The sequence below is a fragment of the Medicago sativa genome, chromosome 5, assembly GCF_051527215.1.
Source record: "Medicago sativa cultivar Bolivia chromosome 5, Bolivia_mono, whole genome shotgun sequence".
Classification (NCBI taxonomy): Eukaryota; Viridiplantae; Streptophyta; class Magnoliopsida; order Fabales; family Fabaceae; genus Medicago; species Medicago sativa.
Window position 1 is genome coordinate 28,020,696 of NC_140753.1, and position 12,353 is coordinate 28,033,048.

General features: G+C 33.6%; 1 pseudogene across 1 annotated transcript; it reads right to left on the bottom strand.

Moving 5' to 3' along the window:
- Nucleotides 1-420: 420 nt before the first annotated feature.
- LOC146921516 (putative disease resistance protein RGA3 pseudogene) lies at nt 421-3,673 on the bottom strand (annotated as a pseudogene). Its single transcript, XR_015012157.1, has one exon. The product of XR_015012157.1 is annotated as a putative disease resistance protein RGA3 pseudogene (transcript).
- Nucleotides 3,674-12,353: the final 8,680 nt, after the last annotated feature.

A 12,353-nucleotide genomic window follows, 5' to 3' on the forward strand; every position in this document is an offset into this window, starting at 1 on the left:
ATTTGGAATGAAAACCAGTCAATTGAGGACTTGAAATCTAAGAAAGCCGGTATAACATTGTACAAGAAACAGACAATAGGTTTCAAGAAATTGTTTAGACTTGAAATTACATTTACTTTATAAATATGAAATGATATAAAAAAGGTATATCTATTTAATATTTATTTTTTCAAATTAAGATTGCTAGGATAATATTGAGATAAAAAGTGAAAAGCTATAAAGCTACTTGAATTAGCTTATAAAAAAACGCAGCAAGCTCATAAAAATAAGCTATAAGCAAAACGATAGTTACTAAGTAGGTCTTTTTTAGTAATACGAACTAATAAACTATAAGATATAAACTTAAATATCTGTCTTACCAAACCAACCCTAAAAGAAACACAATCAAAAGGTTGGAGGGAGAATAAAGAACTTACCCGTTTAAGAGCAACAAACAAAGGGAGCGTCAATAGTGAGGGAAGCAGAAAAGAGTAAACAAGTTGATCAAACCATAAATAGTCAACTAGTCAAGTGCTTCAAACATCTGTGCTTTTTCATTCTAAATGTGCAGTTCTGGAATATGGGCTATCTTGTCCCAGTCTTCTCCGGTTCCCTCATTGCATCGCATCTCCAATGTTGGGCATGCACGTATAGTTAATGAATCAAGTGCAGTGAGGTGTCTAATACCGTCCGGCAAGCATTTTAATTTCCTACATTCAACAATCACCATAGATTGAAGTGATTGCAGACCTCCCCATATTTTCTCTGGTAAATACTCAAGCTCGGTGCACAAATTGATATCCAGATGCTTCAAAGCAAGGTTGAAGGGTTCATTTGGTAACTCCTTCAAATTGTGGAAACCCTCTACTTTTGAAGTTTGAAGACGAGTAAGGTTTCTAAACATCTCCTTTGGGAAATAAGTTATTCCATAACTCATCACTACATCCAAGTAGTTGAAATTCTTTAACAGATGGAAGACATGGAAGTTCAAGTTTATCACAATTTCGGATGTTCAAAATAGAAAGACAAGGAAACATCTCTCCTCTTTCCACTTTCAACAGTCCCTCTAAGTTTGGTAAATGATTTAATGTGAGTATCTCCAGAGATGGGAAATTTCTCACCTCCGCACCATTGTCAAATTCATCATCATCCAGGTATTTCACAGACACAGAGAATAGTTGGAGTTTCTTCAGAGATGGTAGTTTACCAAGCGATGAAAACTGTTCACAAAGCATGCAATCCTTAACAGTAAGAGTAACTAAATTGCTAAGAGTTCTGATCCAACTTGGGAAGCATAATCCTTGGTAATAATAAATTTTCAAGCCCTTAAGATTTGTGTAAGGTTGAAGCACTTCAATACACGATCATCACTAATAATAGGGGTCTTGACAGATGAACCTTGGTGCCGCCATGACAGGCATATTTCATTGAGGTCTTTTTTACCTATTAAATTTGCTTCTTCAACTTCAGATAAACTACCGACATTTCGTAGGCCTCTGATTTCCAGTTTTCCTCCTAAGTTTAGATCACTTAGCTCCACTAAGCTATGTCCTTTCTCTGGATTAACAGTATACACACTTAATGTTTTTAAGCATGATAATTTTCCAATGTGAGGAAACATGTGAGACAACGAACAACGTTCAATGACTAAATGTCTAAGATTTCGTAAACAAGACAACCGTTTCGGTAGACAACTCAGCTTGTAAATAGATTTCAATTTCAAGATTTCCAATTTTTATAAGCAATAAAATGAGTCGGGGAAGGTTTTTATCCCAAAACGGTGAAGCTCCAAATACCTTAAATGAATTAAACTACCGAGTATTGATAACTCTAAAGTGTTTGTTCTCAAAACCCGAAGAGTGTGCTTTATTGGTAAGACACTTTCAGAGTTTAATTGAAAATCTTCTCTAAAGTTTTGATACAATGTTCGCAACGATTCTGCTTTTTTGAAGGAATCCTCTTCTAATAATACCGGACACAGAGGGTTGAAACTAATATGATGTGTGCTTTTTGACAAGTTAGTCACAGATGCATTCTCTAAAACCATACATTCATGCCCCGCTACTGATTGAGCAAGATCATGGACGAGATCATGCATTTTGAAAGAAATCACACTTGAATAATCATCAATATGGATGTCTTGAAATAAAGATTTTTGGTACAATTCCTTCCAAATCATGTTGCCAACATCTTCAACCTCCCAATTTTGTCTAGATGAAATAAATTTATTAGCCATCCAAAGATGAATTAATTCTTCCTTCATGATTTCTGCATCTTTGGGAAATATAGCGCAGAAAGCGAAACATTGTTTTAAGGTTGGTGATAAATAAAAGTATCTCAACCTTAGAGCTGGCAAAATAGAATTCTCATGCGGTAAATCCCAGAGCTCGCTCTCTTTAATTTCAAACCATTCCTTTTCTTCACTCCTTGAATGCATTAGACATCCTAATGCTTGTGCTGCAAGAGGCAATCCTTCACACTTTTTTACCATCTCCTTGCCTATTTTCACAAGCTCTGTAGGCTCTTCTCTATCATGTCCAAATGCAAATTGTTTGAACAACCAACATTCATTATCAGAGAGAACTGACAAAGGACGAGTTGGGCATGTTCCCATGATTGAGGCAACATCCATGTCACGAGTAGACACTAAAATGGAAGTACCTTTGGATCCACAAGACAACACAGACTTCAACTTATTCCACCTCTCTTGATTTAATCCGAATTCAAATTCTTCACTTTTGTTCCACACATCATCGAAAACCAACAAGCATCTTTTACCTTGCAACATTGCTTGCACCTTTCTTTGTATTACATCTAAACCCATGTCATCAAATTTTTGTTCTGTCATGGATTCTATAATGGAACACAAAATCCCCTTGACTGAGAAAACCTCTGAAACACAAACCCAAATTTTTGTTTTGAAATTGTCACTCACCCTATCATCGTTGTAGACCAATTGAGCAAGAGTTGTTTTTCCAACACCACCTAAACCAACAATGGGATAGACGGAAAGGAAGTCAGAGTCCTTCGCTTGGGTGAGAAGAAACTCAACAATCTTCTCTTTATCGTCTTCTCGTCCAAACACTTTCGGTTCAGCAATAACTGAGCTGGTTTGGCGCCATTCAGCCACTTCACTTGGTAATTTTTCTGTAACAGTATCACCTTCTCGTAGCATAAAATTCTTCTTACCTTCGGCAATATGATCGAGTCTTCTTGCAATCTCTTTCAACCTAGTGCCTATGTCACGGCGAAACATGAAATTCTTTGGATTGATGAAAGAGGATGAGCTCTTAAATTGAGTGGATTTGATCGAACATTCATCAAGGATATCATCAAGCACAAACATTGCATCTTTGAGTTGCTGCAGCCATATTTGAATAGAACGGTCTGTTAATTGCTTCTTTTCAGCGTCTTCAAGAACAACATTAATACATTCTAAGGTGGTTGATAGTTTTTCACCCTTTGACTTGATTCCAGATAGAGTTGCAAATTCATTTTGAGCAAGAAGCGCCAGGTTCTTAAACACAACACGAAGTAAGGCGTCGGTCATTTTTCAAAAATTCAAGAGTTGAATGGAAATTGAAGAGCAAGCAAGTAGCTGTTTGTCAATGAGAAAGTATGTACTAGATGATAAGATTAGAAATGTGTATTGAACATTGGTTGAGGATGAAATATGAATGGTGATAAGATTAGAAATGTAGAAGATAAGAATTGTGCAATAATGTGGTAGGTATTGCACCACAATTATTATTTAGGTCAATAAAAGTAGTCACTATGCCAAAATATTAAACATTCTGCATTGGTTGTGGACTTGCTCTAATTTTATATGACCAAGTCAAGAAATAATCAAAAATAAGTGATAATAATTCGACTGTTATTAATTAAGTTCTCCATGATTCTTAATTTTCTCATAAAATTTAATATTTACACCTTTATCTCATTTATTAATCACACGAAAAATTGCAACTTAGAAACCAAATTGACAAACTTGAAAGCAAGAAAAAAAATGTAAATACAAAATTTAAAAACAATATTCTGAATTAAGAGAAAGTAGTAGTATGGTTACTTGATTATCTAAATTTCCTCTTCCTTGCTCAAGTATTGCAATAGACATGTGACTTTCGCACCATGTTACTACCCTACAGTTCCAGTGCATAAAACAAGGCAAATATCATTTTCAGTATAATACCGATTTTCCTTTTTCATGGTTTTAGTTTTCTTCCTTATTTTGCAATCAACTAGTGAGTACATTGCTATCACAATATCCTCAAAGAGAAAGTGACAAACACGCTTTAGGATGGAAAAAATTGAAGCAAAATATTAGACATGTAATAGGAACTGTTGAAAGTTGTTCACGATGCTAGCTAAAGCATGCTATGAGACATAAAGCCTCAACAACAAAAGATAAGAGCTAGTTCATCTATAAAAGAAGCAAAGATGTGTAAAGTTAGCAGTAGCCAAAAATAAGAGGAGGGAGCATTTGGAACAAGGAACTCAATATTCTTTTTTCCTCTATCCTATAAGGTTTTAATAATGGACTCTTGATTAATAAATTCTTATATAGTATTAGTCTTTATTTATTTTTTGCTAAGAAAAAGTTTTCTATGAGGGACTTCAATTTTTTTCAATATATCCTACCTCCAATGCATTTTCATTGAAGTTTTTTATAGTTGATCACTCTTGCTGCCTCACATGTGGCATCTTCCTCTCTCATTTTATGGTTGATTTACTTCACTTTATTCACACACGATTTGTAACAGTTAGTTTTTTCCGATTCTATACCTGACCAAAGAGAAATTCTTTTAACGTAAAAAAGAAAATTAGATATATACTATTAATTTTAAGATAAAAGTACCCTTCATTTAAAAAATGACATCGAGAAAGAAATTAAATTTAATTCTTTTATTTATGTTCATTCCACTTATGAGTTTGATTAAAGGTGTTTGCTCACATGCGTTTGGATTATACAACAAACTAGCATGGATTTCAGGATCATGATCTTCTTGATCAATCACAACCTAGAACAATGGAAGCAAGAATTATACACTTTCTACAACCACACAGTGACAGATAAGTGAGATAACTATTTCTAATTCTTTTTTTTTTTTGGAGAGAGACAACTACTTATAAATATAAATCTGTTCTTTTCTTGCCAATAAATGTACTGTATAATATTGCAACACAATCGAAGTCCCCACATTTTTTTCATATTGTTGACCTCCTTGCATGATTTTATATTGTAGTAAATGGTTTTGCGGTAGAACAATACTTGGTTGAGTTTCTCATTTCAACCATTTTCAAACTGTAATTGTATGTAATTGTATGAGTTTTGCGGTAGAACAATACTTGGTTGAGTTTCTCATTTCAACCATTTTCAAACTGTAATTGTATGTAATTGTATGATTAAGTCGATGGTTGTAATGGTCTCACGATAAAAAAAAAAATTAATATACCCATGAATCTTGTTTTGTTGTTAACTTAATACTTTTTTTTTGATGGACTACTTATGATTTATATTAACTATTGATCTAAGGTTTGAGACCATTTTTTATGTTGATTTGTACATGACATCAGAGACACATAAGGTTAGGCTTAGAATCGTCATAGGTTTCAACATCGTATTGAGTATTGACTGTGTTATTCGAATTTGACTTAATCAAATTCGAATAGCACAATCAAGATCCAATGTAATGATCAAAGTTATGATTACGTCAATTCTGGCCTTGTGTGTCTAAGATGTCTTGTACAAATCAACATATATAACTGGTAACAAACCTTAAACCAATGACTAATCTAAATTATGAGTGTTTTAGTATTTAACTAATATCAAAAGAAGACTAATGGGGGACCACCACAACCATTAAAAATTAACAGCAAAATATCAATCATGCAATCGCGCTACAACAACTGACTTAACCATACAACTACAATTTGAAAATGGTTATAATAAGGAACTTGATAAAAACAATAGACACGCCCAATAACATAGTTTACATTAGACATGTTGAAGAAAGAAAAACACAAATGAAAGATGAGAAAGAAAACGATGGAATTGCTGACTGTGATCCAAATTGATGAGGTGGCAAATGAAATCGAATGTCTTATTCGATCAACTGAGTGAAGAAGAGCATTTCTCGATTGGGGTAAATAGTTTGTAATTTAGGTTTGAGTTTCTAACTTGATGGAAATTGGGATTTAAGGTTCGTGTACTTGTTAGAGCATCAAGCGACCTAGAACCCTATGTCTTGACTTGTAAGAGCATCCACAATAGAGACTATCATTTTTTTAATACTTAAATGGGTCTCACGTGTAAACATCACTCATTTATAATTGTTTAATAACACCTAAGGACCTAATAAACATTCAATCCCTCCAACCCAGCATTTCACACAAATTTTTTAAATAGGACACACAAATCAACTATCAATAACTTTATATCATTACATATCAATTTTTTAATATTAAAAAGGTGTGGATCCCATTTAAGATTGGGGTATGGGAACACAACCTCCCAAGCATGACACCTGTAAGGATAAATTACGAGTGAATCATCAATTTCGTCCTTGAATTTGCACGAATCGGCCAAATTCGTCCCCCAATTTAGCGACATATCAAATTAGTCCCTGATTTTGTCAGACGTCCATCAAAATGGTTTCTCCATCCAAATGCTCTGTTACTGTTACTGATCTATCGCCCTGCATGATGTGTTGTCTTGTACACGTGTCAACAAGGAAGCCACGTGTACAAGGACCAATTTGATGGAAATGAAGAAAAAAAAATCAGTTTTAACTTTTCAATTTATTTTTTTCTATTTTTCCATGTTTACCCCTCTATTACCCATACCTTCCATCCTCACATTTCACTCAGACACATCAAACACGTCTCTGACCTTTCTCCTTCCTGCTAAAACCTTCACCATCTTCACATCTCCAAAATCATCATCATCTCCGGCGATCAACTTTGGATTTTTGAAGGAAGAATTCGTATGTGGTTAAGGTAACGTCGTTCCACTTCTTTTTCTTTTTCTCTGTTCGTCTTCACCCATTTTTTGTCCGTTTTTTATTTTAGTTTTCAGTTTTCATCATTTCGTTTTCAACTTTAAACTTCATTTGATGCTTGCTTTGTTGTTTATTTGTGAGTCTTGTATTTTTGAGACGGTTGTTTAGATTATTCATTTTAAGGTTTTCAGTTTAAGACTTAAAATTTTGAGTTTTTACTGGTTGGTTAATTGATGAACATTAACTTAGTAATGAAGGAAATTACTGGTGGATTAAAACAGTTTCTGAAAAGGGTTTGAATTTTAGGGTTTTCATTTTGATGTTGTTTTGTTTGTGATTAAGACTAATGTTGCCAAAATCCGTAGGATGGAAGACATGATCACGCTAATCCTGCATCACGGTGGTGGTTTGGAGCGAGATGAGTATCAGAGGTTGCAATATGTTCGTGGTGAATTATGTGTTTGGGAAAAAAGGATGATGGTGAGTTATGTTTGTGGGACATTGAGAAATTGGTGAAACATTGCAGAGGCTACTTCAAGGTATTTAAACTGTGGTACTTGAAGTCGTATGAAGGTGCTGCAAATGATCTTAGGCTCTGTTTGGTAAAATTAGCTGATAGCTGATAAGCTAGCTGATAGCTTTTAGCTGATAAGCTAGCTAATAGCTTTTAGCTGATAAGCTAGTTGACGTGTTTGGTAAAATTAGCTGATAGCTTTTGCTTTGAATAATAAGGGTAAATATGGAAGAAAAAATGAGAAGCTAAAAGCTATAAGCTCAAAAGCTACTTGAAGTAGCTTCTGAAAAATAGCTTATAAGCTCCTAAAATAAGCTATAAGCTCGTTGTACCAAACAGAGCTTTTGTGTTACCAAACTGAGCTTTTTTTGTCAAATGAGCTTATAAGCTAAAAGCTAAGAGCTAAAAGCTCTTTTTTTGGGTTTACCAAACAGAGCCTTAATATCTGCTTGAATCCATTGACAAGTTATAAGCATGTTTTGGATATGGTGCAAGTTGTAATGCCCTACTTCTATTAAAGCGATAAAACACGTGAATAATACAAATATTCAAGAAACATGCTCGTCACCCGCATATCGATCCACTGGAACATACAAACTTTTGATGATATCTTCAATTGATCTCAGCAACGTTACCCGCATATCGATCCACTGGAACATGATGTGCTCCGAAAACATGCTCGTCACGTTTTCGTCGTTCGCTAATTCCACCCAACTGAATGATACTCTCCCCTCGTCGAGCGTTGGACGTTTATACCAAACATATTCCACCCTCCTTGTGTCTACGGGGTTGACTCCTTGGTTGAATTCATTCAGTTCATCCTTGAGACCTCTTAACGTTACACCAAGGCACCGAACCTTCAACCTCTGAGGTTCTCCGCCGTTGAATTGTGCATGAACGTCAATCCACCCGACCATTGTTACAAATCTACATAAAAAGAAATTAAAAATAATCAATGAAAAACTCATTCAAACATTTCATCAAACACTTGGAGTGCAAAATAAACATGCAAACATCTAAGCATTTAAGCAATATAAGTGATTTACATGTAACATTGTATGATTTCTTGGCAAAAAAATCAAAATTTAAACTAAACCCTAAAACTAAAAAAAATCTAATCTAAGTGTAAAAAATCTAACATAAACATGCAAACATCTAAACATGACAACAATTAAGCACTACAAGTCATTTGCATGTAACATTCTATCATTTCTTGCAAAAAAAATCAAAATTTTAACAAAACATTAAACCTAAAAAATTCTAGTTTAAGTGAAAAAATCTATCGCACCAACATAATTTAAGTGAAAGCTTACTTGTACTTGTTATTGGAGTGTTGCTTGATTTGAAGTTGAAGGAATTTCGGACTTGGGTAATTTGAGAGAGATTTGAGATTGAAAATGAGGAAATGAGAAAAGAAGGGTTCTGCTTAGGCTTACCACAGCACGCAGCGTGACTTAACTCAAGCAGCGTGAGTTAAGTCACGCAAGGGCTTTTTGGTCATTTCACTTGGTAATGAGCAAAAACATTTGGGTAAAGAGCAGGCTTCTATGTTTAATATTGGGTAGACGTCCAATCCTCATATTCAAAGACCATTAATGGAGTTAAGGCAAAATAAGACACCCAAAGTATCTAAAGATCACATGCGTCAACAAAAGGACGTGAAACATTGTATAAGGCACTCAAAGCCATTCTAAACCCTCCAAACAATCAAATAAATACCTCACCTTTGTGCAATAATGATACTACCGTCAAATGTCTAAACTTTTGCATCCCATAAGAATCTATAAATTGAGCACCTCCGCTGCAAAATCAAGTACACAATTCTTATTCAAAGATGGACTTCTCTAAACACCACGGAACCTCACTAACTTACGTGTGAGTGTCTTCGTAGATACACCATCTTGGGCCAGTAAAAAACATTTGAGAACCACCATCAACAATTATAGTTGTGTCGTAGTTAATTCATTGACTATGCAATCTAAATTAACCCATCTCAACTCAAATCAACAATCTAGATTGTCTACAAATAAGGAACTGTGAGACCATGCTACCACAAACGATCCAGATCAAATTGTTGTCTAAAATATGGATTAACTATTGTGATTGTGCGACATGGATACAAATGTCAAACTCTAACTCAACGTACACAATAGTTTAACTACTTACAATTGATTGTGTAATTTCCTTAAAAAAAAAGCTTAAATAGGTCTTTCGTTCCTGCAAATATAGACCATTTAAATTTTCGTCCCAGAAGTTACTAATTCTTCCATTTTGCCATTGTAAATATCAATCATTTGAAAAATGGTCCTAATTACACCTGATTAGTAACTTTAGGGACGAAAATTCAAATGGCATATATTTGCAAGGACTGTAACGCCCATAATTTTTCTTGAGATAGAGTCGAATTATATGATTTATTTAATTATGTGAAATGTTGATATTTTATTGAGTGACTTTATTTTATTATTTATTAGAATATATTTAGTGGAGAAATATATTTATTGGAAGAATATATTTAGTGGAAGTATATATTTAGTGGAGAAATATATTTAGTGGAAGTCTATATTTAGTGGAGAAATATAATTATTTAGAATAATGGGCTTTTGGGCAGAATTGGAATTAAGAGAAAATAAATAGGTTAATGTTTATATAAAGAGGAGAGTCAGAGTTGGAAAATAAGGATTACATGCAAACTGTTTTTGGGAGAAAGAGAAGAAACCTAGAGAAAAGAAGAACCAGAGAAGAGAAGTCTGTAGAATCCTTGCAATCAATCAATCTAAGGTAAGGGTGGGACTATCATTCAATAATCTTGAGTCTATGATTCTGAAAATTTCATTTAACATGTTGTAGGTTTAGTTTTTGAGAATTGAAGAATTAGGGTTAAGAGTGATAATTGATGATTTCTGTTATGTTGTTGTTGATTTGTGGTTGTTGATGATTGTTGTTGTTAATGTCATATTATGAATTGGGTATGAATTATGTTGAGTTGTTGTTGTTGTTTGTGATGATTTTTGAATGAATGTGAAGTTTGAATAATATAGTTGCTTTTCCTGATTTGTTCTTATCTCTGTCCCGAATTTTGAAATAGAAATTGGTATTGATCGATACGGAATTGGTCTTAGGTGTAAACACGAAAGTTGTAGGTATGGATGTTAGTTTTCTAATGTCGGTCAAATTACTGCACGTAGGTCATAGTGAATTTTATGGACTTTCTGCACAACTTTTTCGAATTTGAAACAAAAACTGGTATTGATCGGTACAGAATTGGTCTTAGGCGTAAACACAAAAGTTGTAGGTATGGATGTTAGCTTTCTAATGTCGTTGGTTTGACTTCAAAAGGATTTATAGAACTTGAGTTATGGTCAAATTACTGCACGTAGGTCACAGTGAATTTTATGGACTTTCTGCACAACTTTTTCAAATTTGAAACGAAAACTGGTATTGATCGGTACGGAATTGGATGAAAGTTTTAGATAATTTTGTTAGATTTCTAGTGGTTTTGGTTTGACATGAAAATGATGTTTGGTCTTTGAGTTATGATGAATATACTCCAAGGAGGTCTTAGCGAAATTGCACAATGACAACATTCTCTGTTTCATGTTTTTGCGTTTTGTTCATATGCTTTTGTTTTAAATTGATCTTTGTTGTAAACATGAAAGTTGTTGATAATTGTGATATCTTTCCAGTAGCCTTGGTTTGACATGAAAATATGTTGTTAATAATTTATTATGTTTTTACAAAGATGCATGATGAATTGTTGATATTTGATACAATGTTATATGATGTTGTTTATGATTGATGAACATGAGATTATGATGATAATGATGCTACATAACCATTGTTATGATATGTTGATGATGTTTATGTTGTTAAATATAATTGTTGAATTATATGCTTAACATTATTGTTTGTGAATCTCACCCCTTCTGCTTGGAAATGTTGCTCTTCGTATGAGTAACTTGCAGGTGATAGAGAATAAGTAGATGTTAATTGTTGTCGTGAGTGGCTATCTCTCACTGTGTCTTTAGGTGCTCTGATACGTAACGGGATGGGAACTTTTGTGGCTATTTTCTATTCCTTACGTACTGCTTATGATTTTACATGACTATGATTTAGTTTTTGGATTATTACGAGATGTTTTGATGAGGCCTTCGTGCCAAGACTAATTATGTTGTTGAATTAAAATCCGCTGCGAAGCTTTTGAGTATTTATGTTGACCAATATATGAAGGATGAATTGTTATTTATTCCATTTATGATTTTTAAGAAGTGTAGCATTCCGTTTATGTTGAATGACTCTGATTTATATGTGAAATTTTTATGTTGGGAATACGGGGTGTTACAATTGGTATCAGAGCAGGTCGGTCCGTCCGGCCAAGTAGAAGAGTCGTTATGTCGTGTGATAGTTGAATATTGTCGTTGTGTTTTCTAATTAATGGTTATGTTTTATTATGTGATCATGTTTAACTGACTAACTTTAATGTGGTTTGTGTATTGTTTGAAGTTTCTATTTTGTTATATATAGTTTAAGATATTTAGGCAATAATTAAATTCATTTTCTCCTGTGCTCTGAATTTCGAGGACGAAATTCTTTTAAGTTGGGGAGAGTTGTAACGCCCTCCTTGTTATTTAATTATTTTTCTTGAGATAGAGTTGAATTATATGATTTATTTAATTATGTGATATGTTGATATTTTATTGAGTGGCTTTATTTTCTTATTTATTAGAATATATTTAGTGGAGAAATATATTTAGTGGAAGTCTATATTTAGTGGAGAAATATAATTATTTAGAATAATGAGGCTTTGGGGCAGAATTGAAATTAAGAGAAAATAATATTTAGTGGAAGTCTATATTTAGTGG